Source organism: Pan troglodytes, chromosome 7 (genome assembly GCF_028858775.2).
Source record: "Pan troglodytes isolate AG18354 chromosome 7, NHGRI_mPanTro3-v2.0_pri, whole genome shotgun sequence".
Taxonomy (NCBI): Eukaryota; Metazoa; Chordata; class Mammalia; order Primates; family Hominidae; genus Pan; species Pan troglodytes.
The window spans coordinates 35,535,938-35,561,192 of NC_072405.2; the positions used below are offsets into that span (position 1 = coordinate 35,535,938).

Sequence of the window (25,255 nt, forward strand, 5' to 3'; positions counted from 1 at the left end):
CGCCAAATGATTCAATTTTAGAAATACTTTAGAATATATATGCAAAGACAGGTACGCATGCATAGAACAAAGATTGGAAAGCTATCGAATAAAATGCTGTTTTTACCTAAGTGGTAGGATTATTTTTAGTTTTTTCTTTTTGCTTATCTATACTTGCCAAATTTCATATAATAAACATGTGTTGCTTTTCTAAAAAGCCAGTAAAAGTTACATTAAAATTTTTAATTCACTTGAAAAGTGTCTTTCCTATAGATAATATCTGTGACAATAACAGCATCCAAGCAGGAAGGAAGAGGGGCAAAGTCCACCATTTGTCCAAACTGATTTCTCTTAGCATATGGAATTTACATTTTTGTCCCATGGGAAAACCTAGGGGAAAAAAACCTAGGGGGACATTTTTTTAAAAATGGGACTCCCAGTCTCCAGGTCATTTTTGTGCAACCTCCATCCCTAACTCCTATATTTTAAACTCATGATTTTCCTTTAGGTTTTCCTTGGGTTGCTGTGTTCCAAGCATAAACTGAATATGAGTTTGTCCACAATTCTGTCCTGTGACTCTGACATCCACACTTTTAAAAGTTAGCATTCCAAGGAAATTAGTGAGCATACATTCCCACTCTTCAAAGCTCGTTTTTTAAATAGCTCTCCACCCCAAGGCTCTCTCTGTCCCTGTGTAGCTACTGTTGATGCTTCTGAGATTCATAAGAACAGTGTTTCCTCTGCCAAATGTTCCTAGTTGCAACCTTCCAGTACTCCCCAGAGCCTTAGACACCTTACCTGCACTTATTACAGCACAAATATCCTCTAAGACCCTTTAATCCAGCTACAGTAGAACATGACTTGATTTCCCCGGAGTATCATATCAGTCCCTTAAATCTGCATGATAATTTGGAGAAAGTATCAACCCCTTAAAATCAAAGTTCTCCAGTTCAAAATTCTGTGTGTTTAGGGGTGACTCCACCACCAAGTTAGAAAAGGATCAACCACACCTCATCCTACATCCTTCTCCTATGATGATCTACTCCAGATGCACAGTTACGTTTGCACCTTAAGTGAGCCTGTCCTGGCCATTCACTCGCTTATTCATTCAATAAATATCTACTGAGCACTTACTTTCTCCTGGACACTACACTAGGCACTAAGTAGACATTGTGAAAGAAAGCCGATGGGGTTTCTCTTTTGCAGAGTGTATACTCTATTGAAGGAGATATCAAATGAACGAACAAATTCTTAAACATTGTGATAAATGCCAACATAGCTAATATAGTGATGGAGCAAAATAGAAAAAAAGAGATTTATTTAAACAGAAAAAGAAGGCTTGCCTCTCTGAGGAGGTAGCATCTCAGCTGGGACCCAAAGGGTGAGAAAGAATATAATCTGTGATGAGGGCATGCAGGCTGGGCTGCTGTTGGCCAATGCATGCCTAGTCCTTTCCTTGTGCTGCCAGATGTCCATTATGATTGGCTGAAGTTCATGCCAAATTGGAGGGCCTCTACCATACTGAAATGTTTGAATATCACTTCTGGATACAAGTTAACAGAATAGCATGAGCAAAACTTGCGCAGCAGGAAACTTACCAACATGTTTAAGAAATCTAAAATCAGCTGTCATGAATGGTAAGTAGTGAGGGGGAGGCATAAAGCTATGGTGAGTGAAGTTTGCAGAGACAAGACTATGGCAAAGAATAAAATTTTCTTCCATATTCCATAGAAAACTACTAGAGAATTTAAGCTCAGGAGAATGGCTCAGTATGATTTAAGGTGTATGAAAGGTTCCTATGGCTACTATGTGGAGAAGGAATTGGAAGTAGGCTAGGAAAATACCAATTAATGGTAGCCCAGCTGAGAAATGATAATCAAGATGGGAGATATGAGAGATGAGGAGGTTGGCAGTGGAAATGGAGAAAATTGAAGGTCTTAAATGCATACATCTGGGAGGAACAAACAATAGAACTTGCTGATGAAGTTGGTGAGAGCATGAGGAATCAGGAATTCAACCAGATTTCTGACTTAAGCCACAAGCGGATGTTTCTTTTTACTCACTGAGATGGGAAAGACGAATTTTAGAAAGGTAGAGTGGGAATTGGCTATTTAATTTGTGACAATTAATTTTGAGGTGCCTGTAGCAGAAATTCAAATGGAGATAAAAAGCTAACATGACCCTTCTGACGTCCCTACCAAATGCTCTGTGTATTCGGTGTGTTCTGTCCACTCTGGCTTGGGAAACTTGGATGATTCTCAGCTCTGTGTGAGCTCTGGAAAGGGTTCTCCTTACAGCTCCCTATCATTGCTCTCTCCTCAAATGTTGTTCTCATCTGGCAGTTTTTGGTTTTTTTCTGGAAATTTCTTCATTCATCTTCATTTTCTGGAAGGTATGAAAATTGAGCTGCTGCTATACTCAGCATCTGAAAGCATTATTTTTTTTTTTATCTTCCAACATCTTTCATTTGTTGGGAAGATAACTATTTCATCTGCCTAGTTTTCACTGGTTTTCCCATGATGTGCCTAAGTGTGCTTTTTTGGGTATGTCTACATGGCTTGCAACTTAATTCTTTTTTTTTTTTTTTTTTTTTTTTTTTGAGACGGAGTCTCACTCTGTCACCCAGGCTGGAGTGCAGTGGCGCAATCTCGGCTCACTGCAAGCTCCGCCTCCCAGGTTCACGCCATTCTCCTGCCTCAGCCTCCCGAGTAGCTGGAACCACAGGCGCCCACCACGCCCAGCTAATTTTTTGTATTTTTAGTAGAGACGGGGTTTCACTGTGTTAGCCAGGATGGTCTCGATCTCCTGACCTCGTGATCCGTCCGCCTCGGCCTCCCAAAGTGCTGGGATTACAGGCGTGAGACACCGCGCCCGGCCGCAACTTAATTCTTGAATCAATCAACTGATATTTATCAATTGATTGATACATTTTTCCTACTTGGCAAAGTTGTTCAGTCTTGGTCTCTTCAAATATGTTTATAACTCATTCTTTCTATACTTTCCTTCTGAGAGTCCAAAGTGCACTCCCTATGTCTCTTACACTCTCTTCTCTGTTTTCTATCCTTTTTTCTCTCTGTTTTTCGGTCTTGCTATTTTTTCAGATCTGCCTTCCAGTTTACTAATTCTTTCTTTATTATATATAGTCTTTAACTATATATATAGTCTTTAACTATATATATAGTCTTTAACTATATATATAGTCTTTAACTATATATATAGTCTTTAACTATATATATAGTCTTTAACTATATATATAGTCTTTATATATATAGTCTTTAACTATATATATAGTCTTTATATATATAGTCTTTAACTATATATATAGTCTTTATATATATAGTCTTTAACTATATATATAGTCTTTAACTATATATATAGTCATTAACTATATATATAGTCATTAACTATATATATAGTCATTAACTATATATATAGCCTTTAACTATATATATAGTCTTTAACTATATATATATATAGCCTTTAACTATATATATAGTTTTTAACTATATATATAGCCTTTAACTATATATATACAGTCTTTAACTATATATAGTCTTTAACTACATAGTCTTTAACTATATATACAGTCTTTAACTATATATATACAGTCTTTAACTATATATATAGTCTTGTACCTATATATATAGTCTTGTACCTATATATATAGTCTTGTAACTATATATAGTCTTGTAACTATATGTATATAGTCTTGTAACTATATAATTACAAGCCATTGAGTTCTTAATATCATTTTTATACATATAGAATTTTTGTTCATTTTGCATAATGTTTAGTTCTCTGAGGATATAAAAATCTTTTTTATAAATCTCCTTAAATATAATAAAGATTTTCTGCCTCTGATAACTCCATTATCTAGAGCCATGGATCTGTTTCTGTTATCTGTTTTTAAATTCTGGTACTTAATGTATTGTCTTGTCTTCTCCCAAGCCTAGTTGTTTATTGTTTACTAGACATTTAAAGTTCTGGATGTTGATATATTCCTCTATAAATTATTTATCTTTGCTTTTTGCAAACAGCCAGGAACACCAGCAATTCTGGATTAAAGATAATTTCACAAATAAAATGATGTGAAGCTGTTAATCCTGATCCATTTCTTATGTAGCATTGTTTCTAAGGTATAGCTTCTTGAAGTTTCAATCCAGCGTGTTTCTTGGGGCTTCCATATTTAGTACATATTGAACTGTAAGTTTTGTACCCACAGGCACAGGATGCTGTCAAAAACTCTGGTCAAATTCTTAGACACTCAGCCATTTCTTCTTGAATTGATAGATTCCCCTAACAGAAAAGAGTCCACGGGAGTTCACCTCTAGATTTCCTTCTTATTCCAGATTTTGGTTGGCTTCACCGTTTTTCACTGCTTTGTTAATAGGGTTGTTTATATCTTCTATATTCTTACTGATTTTCTCTTTACTTTTCTATCATTTATTGAGACGGGATATTGAAGTCTCTGACAAATTGCAGATTTGTTTATTTCTCCGTGCAGTTCTTTCAGTTTCTGCTTTATATACTTTAAAGCTATGTTATTAAGTATACCTAAGCATTTAGAATTGCTATGTTTTCTTGGTAATTTTATCTCCTTATCATTATGAAATGACTTTCTTCATTAGTCTTTTCTCTAAAATCTACTTATTCTGATATTAATATAGCTTTTATTTAATCATTGTTGTCATGGTATATATTTATCCATCCTTTTTCCTTTACCTTATTTGCATATTTATATTTAAAGTGGGTTTCTTGTCAATAGCATATCATTGTGTCCTGCTTTTTTATGCAATCTGACAATCTCTAATTTTTAATTGGAGGTGTTTAGACTATTTACATTAATATGACTATTTATGTGGTTAGATATAAGCCCATATCTTGCCATTTGTTTTCTACATGTTCTACCTGCTCTTTTTTTTCTTGTTTTTGCTTTCTTTCATACAAATTGAATATTTTCATGATTCCATTTTATATACTTCATTGAATTATATATAAACTATACATTATATATAGTATATATACAAAGTATACATTATATTTAATGTATATATACAAAATATACATTAAATATAATGTAGAGATATGAAGTATACATCGTATATAATATATAGCTATACAAGTATATATACATCAAGTGTATTGTATGTGTGTATAGTGGTTTTATATAGAGAGAGACACATAAACACACATAGATGTATCTTTTATTAGTTTAGTGGTTGTGTTAAGGTTTATAACATGTGCCGTTAATTTATCACTCTCTACTTTCAAGTAAAGATGGGCTTTATTCAGAGTATAAGAATCTTACAACAGTATATCTCCACTTTCCCCATCCCAGGCTTCATGTCATTATTCTCATACATTTTACTTCTACACATAGTATAAACCCCATAATATACATGTTATAAACTCAAAAATCATTTGGCTTTAAACAGTCAATTGTATTTTAAAGACTTACAGAGATTTAAGATATTATTTTAAAGTCTTATATTTACCTACATACTTATCATTTCTGATGCTTTTAATTTTCTGTGTAAACCCAGATTCCCATCTAGTATCATTTTTCCTTTCCCTGAAGAATTTACTTCAACATTTCTTGTAGTAATGGTCTGCTAGTGGTAAATTCTGTCAACCTTTGTATGTCTATATATAGAGAGAGAGATATACAAACATTGACAGAATTTATATATATATACTATATACATACTTTATATATATACTATATATGTGTGTATGTGTATATATATATATACTTTAAGTTCTAGGATACATGTGCACAAGGTGCGGGTTTGATACATAGGTATACATGTGCCATGTTGGTTTGCTGCACCCATCAACTCATCATTTATATTAGGTATTTCTCCTAATGCTGTCCCTCCCCCAGCCCTCTAACCACTGACAGGCCCCAGTGTGTGATGTTCCCCGCCCTGTGTCCAGGCGTTCTCATTGTTCAATTCCCACCTATGAGTGAGAACATGTATTTTTAAAAATATTTCTCGGCCAGGCGCAGTGGCTCACGTCTGTAAACTGAACACTTTGGGAGGCCAAGGTGGGTGGATCACTTGAGGTCAGGAGTTTAAGACCAGCCTGGCCAACATAGGGAAACCCGTGTCTCTACTAACAATACAAGAATTAGCCAGGCATGGTGATACATGCCTGTAGTCCCAGCTACTCAGGAGGCTGAGGCAGGAGGATCGCATGAACTCGGGAGGCAGAGGTTACAGTGAGCCAAGATCACTCCACTGCACTCCAGCCTGGGCAACAGAGAGAGACTGTCTCAAAAAAAATTTTTTTTAATTATCTTACCATTGTTTTTTAAATAAAAACATCATTTTCTTTAAACTGTTAGATTTCTTAAAAATGTAAATAGATTATAAACATAAAAGAAATGTCACTGGCCCATAATTATATTAAATTTAATCAACTTTTAGTTTGGTTCCCGTGGTTACTATTAGAAGCAAAAACCCTTAGACAAGTTATATTTAGTAGAACTTATTTCAGTAAGGAAAAGAGAAAAGAAAAATTCATCATTTGAACAGCCTCAGAACCAGAACAGGTTCAAAAATCTCTAATCTACAATGTTATCAGGCAGTATTTAGGGACAGAAAACAAAAGTGAGGTACAAAAATAGCTAAATTGGTTACAAAGACAGGAGACTGCCAGCCAGGCTACAATAGCTGTTGCAATCCCGTACTGCTTGGCTTTTTTTCCCTTAAAAGTTTGGCTGCTTTTAAGACTCTCTTGATCACTGGTCTTAAGGGAGTTGATTCTTGTGTTTGAGATTATCTGAGCTTTGCAATCTGAGTGTTTATAGCTTTCATCAAATTTGGAATTTTTTCAGACAGTATTTCTTAAAGTGTATTTCTCCCCAACTTCCTCCTTCAGGGACTCCTATTACCTGTATATTAGGGTGCTTAAAGCTATTCCACAACTTACTAATGTTTGTTTGTTTTGTTTTTTTCAAAAAATGTTCCTTCATGTGTTTTATTTTAGTTTTGATTTCCATGACTTTAAGTTCTCTAATCTTTTCTTCAGCAGTGTTTAATTCCATCTCCTGAATTTTTTATAACAGGTATTGTATTTTTTTATCTTGGACATTGGATTTTTCATGTATCGACGTTTGTGTCTTTTTTAAAAATATATCTCCCATGTCTCTACTTAACATGTTCGAGTTTTCCTTACCTTTTTGAACATGTAGGTTTCAATATATGTATAGGTTTTAATAACTGTTTTAATATACTTATCTACTAATTCTATCATTGCTAGCATTTCTGAGTCTCTTCTATTGATTGATTTTTTCCTTCCACTCTTTTGCATGCCTAGTGATTCTTTAATAGATGTTAGCCCTTGTGAATTTTGTCATGTAGCATGCGCTGGATTTTTTTTTTTTTTTTTTTTTTTTGAGATGGAGTTTCACTCTTGTCACCAGGCTGAAGTGCAATGGCATGATCTCAGCTCACTGCAACCTCCGTCTCCCAGGTTCAAGTGATTCTCTTGCCTCAGCCCCCTGAGTAGCTGGGATTCCAGGCACACATCACCATGCCTGGTTAATTTTTTTGTATTTTTAGTAGAGATGGGGTTTCACCACTTTGGCCAGGCTGGTCTTGAACTCCTGACCTCATGTGATCCACCCGCCTCAGCCTCCCAAAATGCTGGGATTACAGGCGTGAGCCGCTGCACCTGGCCTTTGCTGGATATTTTTGTATTCCTATAAATATTCTTACCTTTATTTTGGGACACAGTCAAGTAACTTGGTAATAGATTGATCTTTTCAAGACTTTATGTGTTGTTATATAGGACGAGAGTGACCTTTTTTCCAGGGCTAATTTTGCCCCACTGTTGAGCCAATACCTTCCTGTATGTTATATGGCATACCCTATGAATTGCTAGGGTTTCCATTCTGGCTCATGGGAACACAAATTACTTTCAGCCCTTTCAGAGTGCCAGTGATTGGTCCCTGTATTTCCTTTGTGTAGATCTTTTCCTGGTATTGGGCAATTTACTCACTTGCATAAGCAGATCAGTATTCAGCTGTAGATACAAAAGGGACCTTCTGAAGGTCTCCGTATCTCTCCATTCACATCTCTCTCTTCTTCAGTACTTTGTCAGGCAAACTCTGCCTTGGCATCTTCACACCCCGAGCTCTTTCATCAACCTGGAGAGACCTCTAGGCATTGACTGAGTTTTTCCTCTCTTCACTGCAACCTGAAAACACTGTAATAAAAAGACTAGGGACATCGTTGGGATCATCTTTTTCTCCTTTCTCAGGCACCGTTATCTTGTGCTGCCTGCTGTCCTGTTTCATATAGGTCCAATTTTTTAGTTGTTTCAAGGCAGGAGGATAAATCTGATATTAGTTTCTCCAATCTGGCTAAAAGCAGAAGTCCTCACTATGTAGTCAGCTCACCACCCATGCCTTCATATATATAGTATAGTGCAGCCATTCTAATTGTTTTTACTGGGAAGGTTTATCCTGGTTTTGAAGTTTCCTATCTCACTCACCATGATATTAATCTCCCCTTGTTCTTACTAGGTATAACTGCTTAGTTCCTGCCATGACATAACTCTCCTAAAATTACTTTTATCTATATATTTTCTTCTGAGTTCTCTTTTTTCCTTTTTTTTTTTTTTTTTTTGAGAGAGAGAGAGGTTCTTGCTCTGGCACCCAGGCTGCATTGCAGTGGCACAAACAAATCTCACTGCAGCCCCGAACTCCTGGGTAGAAGCAATCCTCTCACCTCACCTTCCCAAATAGCTGAGACGAAAGGTACATGCCACGACACCTGGCTAAGTTTTTTTATTTTTATTTTTTGTAGACTTGGAGTCCCACTATGTTGCCCAGGCTGGTCTTGAACTCCTGGCCTTAAATGAACTTCCCACCTTGACCTCCCATCTCTTGAGGTATATATAGCCAAGAGTTTTAGCGGTCCCATAGGTTCTGTCTCTGGTATCTTTCTCAGCACATAGCCTTTATGACAATGGCAATCACATTTTTCCTCTTAAACACTAATCTCTTGATTGTTATGTAGCCTCACTTTTCCCCTGTATTTTAAACAGGTTTTATTAAAATAATTTTTTATATCAATAATCTTATTTTCTTTATATGATATGTTTTATTTTTATCTCCTATCCTTCCTCTTCATCCATTTCCATATATCTTATCATCATAAGTATTACTCACATTGTAATCTTCATTACCATCACACAATCCCGGCATATCCACCAGTTCCAAAGTTTCCCAACACATTCCCACAGCTAGAGACCAGTTGAATAAGAGAATTAAATGTATCTTTTTCCCACCGGTATCAGATAACTGCTTGAGAAACTCCCTTAATGCACGTGCCATGTTTGCTCATTTGGGACTTTGTGCACATGATTTGCAGTTATTTTCACAGTTTCAGTCACCTATGTGATTCTTCTTCCAAATGATCAGCCTTCTATTTTCATAACAGGCCCTTCAATCTGCTAAAGTCTTTTCTCAAGTAAGAGTTCCTCTCGCATCCGGCAGAAGAGAACCCTGAACCCAGCTCTGAATCAGCATCCTTCATAACTATATTCACCCACTAGCACCCTAAGGTATATATATATATGTGTGTGTGTATATATATATATGTGTGTGTGTGTGTATATATGTGTGTATATATATGTGTATATATATGTGTGTATATATATGTGTATATATGTGTGTGTGTATATATATATATTCTTTTTCTTGGGGATATTTGATTAAAAGGAACAGTATAATCCATGTTGGGACTTTGGCTAAACTACTTTTTGTATTTCTACACTCTGCTGAGATAACTTGGGATACTTTTACTGGGAGAATTCTTTTTCATCCAGTTTATAGACAGGCTTAAATTGTCTGCCTCAAGACCCTTTTTTCTGGGCCCCAACTTGGTTACCACTTTGTCTTCTGAGAGATGGACGGCACCATGGAGTGCTGCCTTCTTGAAAGTAGGAGAAAGTTCCACGCCATCCTACATCAGCCAAATTAGAAAAGAATTACAAAGAGAAACAGTCCAAAAAGGGGAATTGACTCAAGAAAAACAAGGAGGCAATCTCAAGTGGGAGGAACTTTTGATTTCTTGGTTTTCTCCCTTGAGAGCACCAACTCCTAACCCAAAGTCCTAAATGTGTCCCTGGGTGCCTGATGCAGGCGCACAGCTCCCGGAACGAAAGGGAGGGTGGAACCCAGGAGAAAGCCTGGAGCTCCCCCTAATGCGACTTAAGGCAATCATTTTATGGGACTTTTTCTGATAAAAGACAATCTTTGTGTAACTTCTTCCCTTCTCCTCTTTCTCTTCTTCTGAGTGAATGGAAAGAGGAACAAGAGAAGCATATTCTTCAGAGATACCAAAAAGATTCATGTATAGTTCAAAGGGAGAAAAACAAAAGAAAGAAGGCAGGGAAGAAAAAAGAGAGACAGAAAGGGAAGGAGGGAGAAAGCAAATAATGGAAAGAGGAAGAAAGAAAATAAGGATGGAACAGGAAACTAACATTCCTGGAATGCCCATAATCCTTCCCAAAATGTGCTAGGAACTTCGCATAGGTTATGTGATTAATGCTCATTACAATCTTAAAAAGAAGTATTTTCTATTATCACCACATTATAGCGGAAGCAACTGTGTCTCAGACAAAGAAGATAATTTTGTTGATGCCAAGGTAATGTTTGTTCAAGGCCCGGGTAATGACGAGAAGGTGATGTATGAATAAATTATTCCCTGATAAGGCATGCGGTCATTCAGCAATGATGGTTAGTTGGTAAACCCTGGGAAGAAGAACATGAAAGATCTTAGAAATTTGGAGGACCTGGGAAGATTTTAGGGGAAGAAGAGTGAAGAGAAGCCACAACTGATAGTAACTGAATGGGCACTGTGCAGCCAGGGATCAGAGATGTGCTCTCAGAATCAGTCAGCAGACCCCAAGTACCACTGAGTTTGGGAATCCATCACTGTTTTGAAGCACAATGAAGTAATAAGCTACATATAGAAAGAAAGGCCTTTTCCTCCCCAGGGACCAAAGGTCCCCAGTCTTAGACTGGAGAAAGTAAAAGTGAACTTGAACATGTAACAGATGGACACATGGTTCATTCAATTACTATTCCCTACAAATGCAGCAACATTGGCTGGACGCCATGTTACTAAATGAGATATGGTTCCAATAACCCACACAACTGGGAAATGAAATAAAATAGGCCTAAATTTCACAAAGAAATATTTAAGGTAACTCTCAGCTGAATACTGTCAATCTGTATACATGAAACTTCTTTATAATCTTTATCCACAAATTCTTTCAAACTGCAATAAATTGGTGAAGTTGAAACAGCTAACTGAGAAAGATCTCAGATATATGTCTGCCTGATTTATAATGGGGATTATTAGTATAAAAGCCAAAATATATGTCTTTAAGATTGTGTATTGTAAAACTAAGAATTAATGATTTTGAAAAAAATTATCATTATGCAACCCTCCCTGCAGTCAAATAATCTATTGGAATAGCTAAATGTGTGGATCATTGATTCTTATTTAGGCTGATAATTAAAGTCATTAAGTTGATCTACTAGGTTTGAAAAGGAATAATTCATTGATTACCAATGAAATCTAGGACAAATATTAATTTGTATCTAAAATATCCTGAGTAGAAGTCAATTGTCCACCTTTGGATAAAATAACTTGTAGGCTTGATCAAAAGGAATCTGTCAATTTAGCATCAACTGGAGAGTTTAAAAAAATATAGATAGATAAGCACCAAGGAAAAAGCCCATGTTATAGGAGCAAGACAAGATGGTAGCTGAGCCAATGGATGCTAAGGAATCGGACAAGAGAAGTGAGCTCAGAAAAACAGGTGAACGTGAACCTTAATCACCTAACAAAAAGTGGCCATTGAGCATGAACAACAAGGTAAAATTGTGAAAGCTTCTATTCTACAATGAAGTACGCTTCTACCTATGACCCTAAGAGCACTGCCAGCCAAAACACCTTTGCTAGATTTATATAGTTTGTGAGCCTAAAATACCAATACTTGTATGTGCTGGAAATAAAAGAATATAAAGCAGAGAGGGAAAGGTGGGAGGATTTGTCAGCTCCAGATTCATCAAGTGGAGCTTGAAAAGAGTAGAGATTTAAAAGTGAAGTTGTTTAAATCCCACTCTAGATGTTGGTGTCTTTCCCTGTTATTTTCTCCCCGCCCTGCACCCCAGAATTCCGCTATTGTCTGTTGCAGTGACATTGGGAGAAAGGCAAGCAATGGAAAAAGTAGGTAAATGGAGAAGTAACATTTATTGAGAACCTAGCTGCGTATCAGGCACTTTGCTGTTTTATTACATACATTATTACACTTGATTCTCAAAGTACCCCATTCGGTGAGTTTTATCATCCCCATTTCAGAAATGAGAAAATGAAGACTTAGACATATCTTCCCTCATCTCGTGCAACTTGTAAGTTGTAGGAAAACATGTTTGAGCCTAGATATGTTTAAATCCAAAATCAAACAGAGGCTGCCATATTTGAGGATGCCCATCAGTGGAAATAGCATAATGTTACCCTGAGGAAAGGAGTCAGATACCTTCGATCTAGTGCCCTGTCACAGGCTTTGACAAAGAGCACCACCCTCGGGTGCCATTCTATTGTTCTTCTTTGGCCATCAGGAGGAGGTTCAGACATATATGACACTTTCCCAAAAAATGCAGGAGACATGGTGACATACACACAATAACCCATTACTGAGGATGACTACTTGGGGAGACAAGATATATATAAGCAAACACTCAGTGTTCTTGCATTTTCATGGGATTTTTATGGGTTACATTTTATCATCAATCATAAATTGATTATTCACAAGAAGAAACGTGTTTTTCTGAAAAATAGCTAGGAACATATTGATCTGAACACTTCAGGGAAAATGTGATGAAGTAGAAAATTAATGGAGAGTAGAGAAGTGAAAGCGTTTCAGTCTTTTGAGAATATGGTAATAATCCCGAGCTAAGGTACAAATGACTTATTGCTAATGTTGTTAGCCATGTCTTGGATGCTAGATTCATTCATCCAATAAAATTTATCATTAAAGATCATTTATAGGAATAATTGTAATCAGTGGCATTCATGAATAGATAATTCAATTGGAAAATATTTCTTAGATGCCCCAAAACAACAATTAATATTTATTGAGCCTCTGTTATGCACTAAGCCTTTGTTGATTAGTGCCAAAGAAAAAGAACTCGGCCGGGCACCATGGCTCGCACCTGTAATCCCAGCACTTTGGGAGGCTGAGGCAGGTGGATCACCTGAGATCAGGAGTTCAAGACCAGCCTGGCCAACATGGCGAAGCCTCATCTCTACTAAAAATACAAAAATTAGCCGGGCATGGTAGTGGGTGCCTGTAATCTCAGCTACTCAGGAGGCTGAGGCAGGAGAATTTCTTGAACCCTGGAGGTGGAGGTTGCGGTGAGCTGAGATCTTGCCACTGCACTCCAGCCTGGGTGACAAGCAAGACTCTGGAAACAAAAAAAAAAGAACTCAACACCTTGCTGGGGAGATCTACATGAACATATTAAATTACAATTGAACCCGTATTTAATGTAATATTTATTAACCTTAAAGGAAGAAAATGAAGATAGATTCCCTATGTGTTAGTGACTATTCCATTGGAAGGGTTTGATTGTCATGTGAATTTTGGGAATGTAACAGGATTCTCATTTATTTTAATATGCTGTTGTACATGGTCAATCTCCAAGAGCATTAGCAGGCAATCTTTCCCACATGTGTTGGACCAATGGAACCTTTCTTCATGGAGCATTTTTATGAAAACTACACTGAGAAATGGTGGTGGTGGAGATAAAACATGAACAGAAAATGGCAAAAATCCACTGTGGAGTAAGATAAGCATGTTGAAAGAAATACTTTCTGTCACTCTCAACACTCCAGTTACAGCTCATAAATCACAGAAGAACATGCAAAGAATAGCGACCACTGCGGTTTGCACCATCTTGGCGGATTTTCATGACCTTGCTATGCCAGCCATGATTATCAAAGGATATAATCTGATAGCTCACAGGCGTTGGGTCTTCCAAAGCCATAAACATCCCAACACCCTCTCATCACCATAGCAACCCTATCCCAATTACCAGTGGTAACAGCCTGTCTCGTGAAAGTGTACGTTTTTGCAGAACAATAGTTCTGCTCAAGCTCCCAGAAAGAAAACAGCCAGAGCACCACCTGGTGGCCATAACTCTCTCCTGCAAGCTCCCAGACCACTTTGAGGGGCAATGCCAGGCACTCAGAATACCAAGGCTTCCTTGCTGCACAGATCCTCCCCATTCTCAGAAAGAGCATGACTACACAGAATTTGCACAGAAATAAATGTCCATGCTTATCTCAATGGAAAACAATTCCCAAGCCTAGTGGAAAATTCTCAATACGTAATAGGAAGCCAAGACAGAAAAGTAGGAAGGAGAAAGTAGAAATAGAAGCATAAATTTGGTCTTCAAGAAATGGATTTGAGGGAGAGGGGAGGAAGAGCATCAGGATAAATAGCTAATGTATGCGGGGCTTCATACCTAGGTGATGGGTTAAGAGGTGCAAGTCACCATGGCACACATTTATATCTATATAACAAATCTGCACGTCCTGTACATGTATCCCAGAACTTAAAATAAAACCAAATTTTTTAAAAAAGAAATGCATTTGATCTGGAAAATAAATATCCCTCATGGACTGTTTAATGAGATCCACTTTATCTACTTTAGTACACAATGAATAGTGAGGAAATAAGTAGATAAACATACCCTTTAAAATGAATGTTTTGCCCCATGCCACAAGGGATAAAAGTTGATCAATATAAACATTAAAATAGTTTAAGATGGCCAATTATGAAACAGCAGTCTAGCAATACCCTTGAAGTCAAAGCACCCTGAGCCCTCCTGGTTATGTGACCCCATAAAGTCCCTTTAATATTTAAATTCATTTGATTTGATAGATGAGTTTCTAGCATCTATACCAGAAGAGTACTTATTAATACATCATACATTTTGTTCATGTCTTGTTCATTTTTAACGTTTTCATTTGTCTTTTTCCTCTGGATTCTAAGAGAATTTTCCACCTTGGCTTGAATACTTTATTCATGGTGAGTTTATTTATTTATTTATTTATTTACTCACTTACTTATAAATTAAAAAATATATATATATATATATAACCAATTCTAATGCATGTCTCAATTCTGGTACACATTTTATTTTCCTGAAATACTTCCCAATATCATAGGGATCTCATTTTATTTTTTTCTTTCTCTTCTCAGCCCATTTCACATAAGTCTATTTTCTCATCTTTCATCATTACTTTGGTCCATATCTTCTGGAATTTTATAGAGACAAAGCAAATGCTATTTAAAATATTTCTATGCTAATAAATATTTCTCAAAGCAATACCAACCATTCCTATGCAACTTAGTGCTATGAAAGCCTTGTTTTGTGCTTTTGTCTCTTTTCAGTCTGATTGCATTTTCCCTGTTGACACATCCTTGAACAAGGACAATTCTACATGACCCTGGCATTGGTGAGTCTCTTTCTGCCCATTTTATGTCTCTCTATTTTCTGTAGAGTCCTTATTCCAGAGCATAAGCTAAAGGACTGGCTGGTAATCATCTACATTACCATTCAGTGACACAGCAGCTGGAGGTGACTGAAAAGAAAAATCCTTGAGGAGCCCCAGGAGGGAAAATCTACCCCTGTGCAGTCTCTTTTGCATATTTTACATAAGTTTTCCCTATCAAATCTCGTCTTTGGTTTGACTTCACTACAAGGTTCCCAGATGGCTGTGCCTGGCTTTTTTCCTGGCTTTGTTTCTGGAGCCACTGTTCTCCTAGGGCAGTGGACGGGGAGCTGCTCTGGTTTTCTGCCTGAAAGAGCCCTGCGGGACCCCAGCCTCCAGTTCCTCCCATTGCTTTCAGATTAGATTGCTCCTCACTGGCAGGAGGAATTTCAAGAAGCATGTGTTTCCTTGTGTTCCTGAACCTGCCACCATCTTTCTCCCCTGACTCATCAAGTTAGGGTGTGTGGTGCACAGAACCTCAAAGATGGCCCCCAAGATGCCCATTCTATGGAAATGGGGTTCTTCAACCAAACACCAGTCTGGCTGCTGCTGTGAAGAGATTTTGCAGGTGTCATTGAACTCCCAAATCAATTGACCCAAAGCTATCAGAGATAAGCCGTGTCCTTAGAGCAGTGCCACAGAGATTATACAGGTGGAGCTAATTTAAGGACAGGAGCCCTTTAAAGCAGAAAAGAGAGGCAGAGAATTTGAAGCATAAGGATTAGATGGGTCCTTGCTGGCTTGAAAATGCAGATTCCACATGAGCAGGAATGTTACTGACCTCCAGCTGCACAGAGCAGGTCCCAGCTGCAGCCTGCAAGGAACCGAGGACCTCAGACCTATGACCAGGAGGAACTGGAATCTGCCAACATGAATGAGCTTGGAACTAGACCTTTCCCATAATTTCCAGATAGGAGTCTAGCCCAGCCAACCCCTTGGTTTCAATGTCATGAGACCCTGAGAGATCAACAGAGCCCAGGCTAGAATCCTTACCCACAGAACCACAGCTGATAAATGGGTAGAGATTTAAGCTGCTGAGTTACAGCGGCAAGAGAAAATGAATACAGGATGTATTCGTGGGCTACTTCTAGAATCCCCTCTGCTCTCTTGAGTTGAGATTGTGCAGCTTTTCTTGGGAAGGGAGCTTCAAGTCAACCCTCAGTGCCTGCCTTCAATCTGGTTCTATCAGCATGAGATGTAGCAAAAATGCATTAAGATAGTATTTCCATGTTACAGAAGAGTAAAGCTCGGAGATATTAATTTGCATGATATCACACAGCTACACATTTTTAGAGCTAAGATCTAATGCAAGTTCAAAACCCATCTTTTTTCAACAGTGCTAAGTTGCCCATGTCAGAAATGTCAAGTACATGGCAGGTGTTTCACCACTTTCTTCTCCTCCTGTACTCACATCAGACGGCTCCCATCAATCACAGGGCTCTTTTGCAATGAGTCCAGATGGGGTCTCAGAATCCTTCCCAAAACAGGGTCCCAAAGCCTACAGTTAGCTCCAGTGATTGAAGCTGGCATAAGAAATGAAAATATTTTCCCATCTCCAGACTAATCCACGTCAGATAAAAATCCACCACCTGTTTTTCTCTACCCATCTCCTCCTTTCCTTCCCCAATTCGCTAAACACCTCTTTGGTCTTCTTTTTTAACCACTTACCCAAACCTTTGACCTGGAATGCCACAAATCTAAAAGATCTTCTATCCAGCGACAACAGCCCTTTGGAGACATATCAAAGTCCTTTGCCGGTTTAAGCTCTGCCTCTCCCATGTGTTGTATTCAGCACAGAACGACAGGGGGTGAGCAGCAGGGTTAGAACAGATGTGACACATCAGCCTACCACTGCAGTCTGGCCTTTTTGGAGGAAGCTTTTCCTACCCTCCCAGACTAGGTCAGGTCTCCCAGGTGCACATCCTCTTAGCATCATGTCCTTCCCTACAGAGAACTTATCATTTTTATTCCAGCCTAATTTTCAGGTATTTTTTCTGTCTTCCCCTCCAGTCTCTTTGCTCCATGAACAAAGGCCACAACTGTATTTACCCAGCGTTGTCTCTCAGCACCTAGCACAATGTCTAGAACAGGCACTCAAAACATTGTTTGGTTTCCCTGTATACTGAGATACTCTTCCCACCCACCATGCAATTTTTCCCTAGTGAGCTCGTGGCATTCAGTAATACCATTTGCATAAGCACAGAAGGATCTAGGCTTTGCTGGATGTCTTTGGCTTTTCATTAATACGTCATCAGTCAGACACCTGAATTATTAGAGGTTACATAGCACCAATTATGGGAGGGGGAGCAGTGGAAGAACAAGTTGCAGAGGCTGTACCTGAGTGGCTCTGTTGAAGAGAGGAGGATGTCAGAGCCTACAGTTACCAGACACCGTGCTCCTTCAATCCTGTTGATTTACCATCTCTAATGTATTTCTTCATGGTTTAAGTTGCCTGCTTTGCTGTTTGAAGATGCAGCCTGGGCAATCTGAAATAACTTTTGAATTAAGAGATTTGAACTGAAATGTTGCCCTTACCACTGTGTGACCTGTATGATCTTGGAAGAGTCATGTTCTCTCTCTAAGCATGAATTTCCTCGTCTGGCAAATGAAGGATATGGACTAATGGTCTCTAAGGGATTGTCCAGCCCAAAAGTCTGTGATTAAATGAAGGAAACATTAAGTCAATAGATTTGTCAAGAACATGTCAGGATATTATGCCACTATAGTTTTTTTGTTTGTTTGTTTGTGATGGAGTCTCACTCTGTCACCCAGGCTGGAGTGCAGTGGCACGATCTTGGCTAACTGCAACCTCCACCTCCTGGGTTCAAGCAATACTCCTGCCTCAGCCTCTGGAGTAGCTGGGACTACAGGCATGCACCACCATGCCCAACTAATTTTTGTATTTTAGTAAAGATGGGGTTGGCCAGGCTGGTCTCGAACTCCTGACCTCAGGTGATACACCCGCCTCAGACGGATCTCAAAGTCCTGGGATTACAGGCATGAGCCACCATGCCTGGCCTACTATAGTTTTGACTGGAGAATGATGAACATTCTGGGCTCCCCATTTAATCAGCAATATCTGGAATAATAACTGCTTCAGAATTGCCAATTAGCAGGGATAGGTTCAGTCACAGTCTAGTCCTGAATATGAGACCTGGAAGCTTTCTTGGTGGGGGAGGCATTATATTGCCTTCCTACCCAATAGCTGTTCCATGCATCTTCCTTACTGACAGCCTGACCTCCTACTTCATTCTCAATATAGAGACTAGAAGTGTCAATGTTCCCTCTACCAGGAGAATTCTTCCCAAAACAGGGTCCCAGAGCCTACAGATAGCTCCAGAGATTGAAGCTGGCATAAGAAATGAAAATATTTTGCCATCTCCAGCCTAACCCATGTCAGATAAAAATCCACCACCTATTTTTCTCAACCCATCTCCTCCTTCTTTTCCCCAATCCGCTAAACACCTCTTTGGTCTTCTCTTTTAGCCACCTACCCAAACCTTTGATCTGGAATGCCACAAATCTAAGAGATCTTCTATCTGGTGACAACAGCTCTTTGGAGACATTGCAAAGTCCTTTTCCAGTTTAAGCTCTGCCTCTGCCATGTGTTGTAATCAGCACAGAATGACAAGGGATGAGCAGCAGTGTTAGAACAGATGTGACACACCTGCAGCCTACCACTGCAGCCTGGCCTTTTTGGAGGAAGTCTTCCCTACCCTCTACCAGCCTGGCAACCTGAACACAGAACATGACCACATGAGTCCAAAAGACCTGAAGAGAAGTGAACAGATTTGGGTTTTCTTCCCAAAGAAGAAGAGGTGGGCAGGAGAAACTTCTTCCTGCTTGTGGATGCAGTTGTGCAAGGATATAATTCCCAAAGCAACAACAGCAGCCACTTTGTGACCACGAGGTAACCAACCCAAATGGAAGCCAATGTGGTAAGGAAGGCAGAACAAAATTTGTTTAATACAGATTTTTAATGATCTTATTAAGCTCTTCAAACCAAGCTTGAAACTACCTTCCTCAGAATGAAAAAAACAAAAACAACTGGGAATTCTGTATCCGAGATGCTTGTAGCCCGCTTTTCTAGCATAGGGTACATTCACTCCAGCTGGTTTACCTCTTGCTATCAAACTACATAGGGCCTTTGTTGGTTGTTTGGATTTCCTCTCAGTGTTGTGCAGACCAACAAAATTTGGGGGTCTATTAAAGTAAATATGCTTTAAAATTAGTGGTTACACTGTGTTCTTATTTAACACATCCATTCAGGAAGCAATATGATTATGAGCATGGATTTTGATCAGATCACCTAAATTTAAAACTCACATCCACCACTTACTAATTTGGGGATCTAAGGAGGCTATTACTGGTATTTACCAGAAGAGCTGTTCTGAGGCTTTCGTGAGTTAACACATAATGTGCTTAGGACAATGCCTAGGTTAGAGTAGCTGCTCCTTAAAGCTAGCAATTACAGCCACCCCTCTGCATCCACAGATTCTGTATCCGTAAATTCAACTGTAGATCAAATATATATTTTTTAAAAAGGATGGTTGAATCTATACCGAACATGTGCAGATTTTTCTCTTGTCATTATTCCCTAAACAATACAGTCTAACAACTACTTACATAGCATTTACGTGGTATTAGGTATCATAAGTAATCTAGAAACGATGTAAAATATATTGGAGACTGTGCAGTTTTTTGTTTGGGGGGTTTCTTGGGGTTTTTGTATGTTTCTTTTTTTTTTTGAGACAGAGCCTCTGTCACCTAGGCTGGAGTGCAGCGGCAAGATCTCGGCTCACTGCAACCTTCGCCTCCCGGGTTCAAGTGATTCTCCTGCCTCAGCCTCCGAAGTAGCTGGGATTACAGGTGTGTGCCACCGGGCCTGGCTCATTTTTGTATTTTTAATAGAGATGGAGTTTTGCCATGTTGGCCAGGCTGGTCTTGAACTCCTGACCTCAGATGATCCGCTCGCCTCAACCTCCCAAAGTGCTGAAATTACAAGCGTGGGCCACCGGGCCTGGTCTTACACAGTTTACATGCAAATACTACAGCATTTTCTATCAGGGACTTGAGCATCCTTGGGTTTTGATATCTTCAGGGATCCTGGAGCCAATCCCCCATGGATACCACCGAGGGATGCCTGTTCTTCATACCCTTGACGGTATAATTTTGGGTGAATTACTTAAAATTCCCTGAGTCCTGGTTTGTTCATCTATAAAATGAGAACTATCATACTGCAACCGCGCTCATACTTCTTGTGAGAGTTCATGCTGATACCCAGTACCGTGCCTTAATACGGAAACTCAGTGTAAAAATGCTACTTCATCCTCACTGAAGTCAGAATGTTTTTGTTGGCATATCAACAGAGCGTAAAATATTTTGGAGAATTGCTGTAAGCAAAAGGGTCCCGGTGCTGCTAAATGAATTATGGAATGATTTGTTTCCATTGTGTTACATTTTAAGGCAACGGGATCTGTGATTCAAAGAAATTCTTGGGCAAAGCAAATATCCTCTAATTTATCTTTTCTGCAAACGGGGATTTTCATATATCAGATTTGCCTGAAGAAAAAATTGCTTATACTGGATACTTGCTTGTAACCAGAGAGCATTGAGAAACATTTCTCTCAAACATCCAGTTGCAGCAGTCATAGAATTCAGGGTTTGGGGCTCCCTCCCAAGCAGACTGCATGTATGCTTCTTGTTTCTACATGGGAATCTGAGTTTTAATTTTGTATTTTCCCCTTAGTGAGCAGGTAAATAAGTATGGCAGTGACCCCAGAGCTTGGCAGTTTTGTACAGCTAAAAGAAGAACAACATTAGAATCTGATGAGCACTTAATGAACGGCCATCCTGTATACTTCCGCACACCCCTGAGCAAGTTACCTCTAGTTTTCTCACTAGTAATAAAGTGGAAATATGTCTACCTCCTTTTATTTTTAGGAGGATCAATACAAATTGTATATTTGAAATACCCGTTCTGCACATGGACACAGGGAGGGGAACATCACACACTGGGACCTGTCGGGGTTGGGAAGCAAGGGGAGGGAGCACATTAGGACAAATAGCTAATGTATGCAGGGCTTAAAACCTAGATGATGGGTTGATGAGTGCAGCAAACCACCATGGCACATATATACCTATGTAACAAACCTGCACATTCTGCACATGTATCCCAGAACTGAAAGTAAAATAAAATAAATAAATAAATAAATAAAATACATACATTATATATGTGTTTTACATTATGTATTATATAAAATTAGTAGACAAAATTAACTCTTTTCTTTTTCTATTATGTTTAAACTGGGGAAAATGACATTTTGAATTGTGTTCTATGCAATTTTTAAATTTGAAAAATCATTGTTTTAGGTAAAAAGACATTAATTTAAAATCCTAGTTCAGTATCTATTTTGTATTTCATAAGGTTAACTTTTGAAAATATTTACTTTTCACACCAAGAATTCTGGACCATCTTCTTGTTTTATTTGGTATTTGGTATTAAATAAGGCATTATCTTTAAATAACCAATCATCTGAAAGTATTTAGTTTTGAAAAATAAAAATATCTTAAAACCGATAGTTTATTGATTATTATTAGCCTTGTGATGATTATATGGATATTTAAAGTTAATTGAATGTGTATTTTGAACCCAACATTCCTAGAATGGGGGGAATAAAAATAATTTATATAAAGCAAAAAAAAAAAGAAATACCTGTTCTGTTATAAATCATAGCTATTGTTACTTACAATATTATATTTAGCACCTACTTTGGAGACATGGTGAGGGCATGGGATAAAAATATGAAAGAGTGATGTGTCCTTTAAAATATCTCTTAGCTCTTTCTCCCCACAATAGGTTCTGTGTTCATCCTGAAAAAAGCTTAAAGACAACTGAAGAAGGAAGTTAACTTTTCCACTCTTCTCTCAGCCAGGGACCAGTGAGATGGCCTGAGGCAAGTCATTTGAAATCTAGATTCACGTATTCATAAAATTTTGGCAATAACATCCATTATTCTTATCACAAAGAAGTAACTTTAGTGTCAGATTGATGTAGTGAAGAAAACAGGAAGGAAGGGAGGGAGGGAGGGAGGGAGGGAGGGAGGGAGGGAAAGGAAGGAAAAAGGAAAAAAGTAATTCTAGAAAATACTTTTAAACAAAAATATTAGAAAATACTTAGAAAATATCTTAGAAAAATAGTTAGAAAATACTTAGAAAAAAATCTTAGAAAATACTTTTAAACAAATTATTTATCTGATGCCCACATACAATTCCATAAAGTATGGAAATTAAAATAGCCTGGCTCTCTTTGTTATGAAACCCAAGCAGGATATTTTTATAGCCAGAGCCTATTGAACTCAAACAAACTGAAATGTTGATTATATTAAGCAACAATGCAACTGCCAAATAGCTAGTCAGGACAGACTCCCAGTTTCTGGTTCAGCATATAAAGAATTGAAAGTTGTTGGCTATGCTCATAACAAAAAAAAACACTGAACAAACTGAAAATCAGCAACTCTTCATAGATCCATCAGAGAATTGAGGTCATGGGGCAAATCACTGTCCCCAAAATTAAAGAAACAGACTGATACAGAGAATCACAACTTACCAGAGCAGAAACCTCTGTAGGAACCAGTATTGGAGCAGTAAAATCTAAACTTGTAGCTGAAAGATTGCTGGGGGCTCAGCAAGAACAAGTCTTAGGGTTTAAAACTCCAGGAGAGGCCAGTCTTAGTGGAGCCCCCATGTTTTGTGAATTTTTCCTCCAGGATCTCTACCAGCTTCTCATAGTGAAGGTCAGAGAAAAATCCTCTCTTGCTTCCAGCAGGGAAAGGTAAAATAGCAATTTTGAAGTATGCCCAGAGAATTTTGTTCTTCATAACAAGTCCTACTCTCAAAATAAACTATTTTACCAGATCCTAACTGACTGGGGTTTTACTAAGGCCTAACCAATCTGGGGAAAGGGAAATACCAAAGTTTAGACATCTCTATCCTTCCTGTCTCACCTAAGGAGGAGAGGACTGAGAAGCACTTGTATAGGTCACAGCCCAGGGTACAGGCTCACTAAATGACTGAATTATAATAATAAGACTACAAGCACTCCCCTTTCCTCCACACCTCACTAATATATCAATAGAGCTCCTGTTTAATAACAGGGGGATACAACTGGAAGAAATGCATATCTCAGACCTTATTTAAGAAGAAGACTCTAGGGAAACCTAAAGACAGCAGGGGAGAGAAAACAAGGATGCGAGAAGAAATTTAGCCTGTGAGACCTACAACTACAGCAAACAGTAAACACAGTGTTACTCCTAGACAGATAAAGTCTCACATTAAAAGCCTGTTTACCACAGTTTCTTTTACCCAATAAATCATATCAAGCAAAGTATACTACAGTCATGACAAAGTATCATGACAAAGTATGCTACAATACCAAAAACACATTCTGAAGACAGAGCAATCATCATAACCAGATTCAAATGTGGCAAATATATTGGAATTGTTAGACCAAGAATTTAAAACAACTATGGCTAATATACTAAGTGTTCTAATGGAGAAATTGGGAAAGATAAAAGAAAAGGTGGGCAATGTAATCAGAGAAATGGAAAAATCTGACAAATAATCACAAGGAAATGCTAGAGATAAAAAAAAACGCTGTAACATAAATTAATAAATCCTTTGATGGGCTCATAAATTGACTGAACACTGCAAAGGGAAAACATCAGTGAGTTTGAAGAAAGTTCAATAGAAACTTCTAAAACTGAATGCTAAGATTAAAAATATATATTAAAAACACAGACTAGAATATCCAAGAACTGTGAGACAATTACAAAAAGTATAAATATAAGTGGAGAAATGATAGTCTTTTCACCAAAAGGTGTTGGAACAATGGAATATATATATGCAAAAAATGAGCATCAATGTATACTCAGAGGATATATAAAAAAATTTAACTCAAAATGGACCGTAGACTTAATTTAAACCTAAAGCTATAAAATGTCTAGAAGACATTGGAGAAAAATATTTGTGACCTCCAATTAGGTGAAAATTTCTTAGCTGTGACACTAAAAGCACAATCTATGAGAGAAAAAAAAAACTGATCAAACGGACTTCACTGACATTAAAAACTTTGAAAGAAACCATTAAGAAAATAGAAAAACAAGCCACAGACTGAGAGAAAATATGTGAAAAAATGTGCTAATTTACTTGTATCCAGAATATAGTGAGAATGCTAAAAATTCAACAATAAGAAAACAAGAAATCCAGTTTAAAAAAGGGCAAAAGATGTAAACAGAGACTTCACCAAAGAAGACATACAATTGAGAAGTAAGCATGGGGAAAGATGCTCAACATTATTAATGATGAGGAGAATGCAAATTAAAAGCAACAATGAGATACCATTGCATACCTATTAGGGTGGCTGCAATTAAAAGGACTAACCATACCAAGTGCCAGTGAGGATGTGGATGAACTGGAATTCTCATACATTGCTAATAGTGATGTAAAATGTTATAACAACTTTGGAAAACAGTTGAACAGTTTCTTAAGAAGTCAAACATATGCCTAACCATATGGCCTAGCTATGCTATTCCTGGGTATAAAACCAAGAGATAAGGAAGCATATGTCCACACAAAGACTTGTCCATGAATGCTCATAACAGCTTATTTTTATTTCCCAAAACTGGAAA

The 25,255-nt window shown here is 37.9% G+C and overlaps 1 long non-coding RNA gene across 1 annotated transcript; it reads left to right on the forward strand.

The window, feature by feature from the left end:
- Positions 1 to 15,455: 15,455 nt before the first annotated feature.
- On the forward strand, positions 15,456 to 19,797 carry LOC112204180 (uncharacterized). The gene is made up of 2 exons (XR_002937682.2): positions 15,456 to 15,530; positions 19,053 to 19,797. It is a non-coding gene; the product is annotated as an uncharacterized LOC112204180 (long non-coding RNA).
- The last annotated feature ends 5,458 nt before the right edge of the window (positions 19,798 to 25,255 follow it).